We start from the raw sequence: 354 nt of genomic DNA, 5'->3' as shown, positions 1-354 counted from the left end.
CATTACTTCGGTTTTGAGTCGAAACTGTGCATGTATGCATTACTTCGTTTTTCTCATATGCGTTATTTCGGGTTTCAACCGAAACTGTGCATATATGCATTATTTCGGTTTTTTTCGTATGCATTATTTCGTATGCACAGTTTCCATATGCACAATTTCACGGTGCCGTATGTAGTTGCGCGTGTTTCTACAATCGGACCACGGCAACATAGAGTCTATCGGTATCAGAGTGCGGTTACCCACGAACGTGTCCGTAGCGTAGCGTAGAAGTACGTTGAAAGATATCAAGTATGCTGTTGATAGAAAGAGAGAGAAGCAACGTCTACGCCACGGTCATGCGGTGGTGAGTTTTTG

The sequence above is a fragment of the Rhagoletis pomonella genome, unplaced genomic scaffold (genome assembly GCF_013731165.1).
Source record: "Rhagoletis pomonella isolate Grant_MI unplaced genomic scaffold, Rhpom_1.0 Rhpom_scaffold_00143, whole genome shotgun sequence".
Taxonomy (NCBI): Eukaryota; Metazoa; Arthropoda; class Insecta; order Diptera; family Tephritidae; genus Rhagoletis; species Rhagoletis pomonella.
This window is presented reverse-complemented; position numbering follows the sequence as displayed.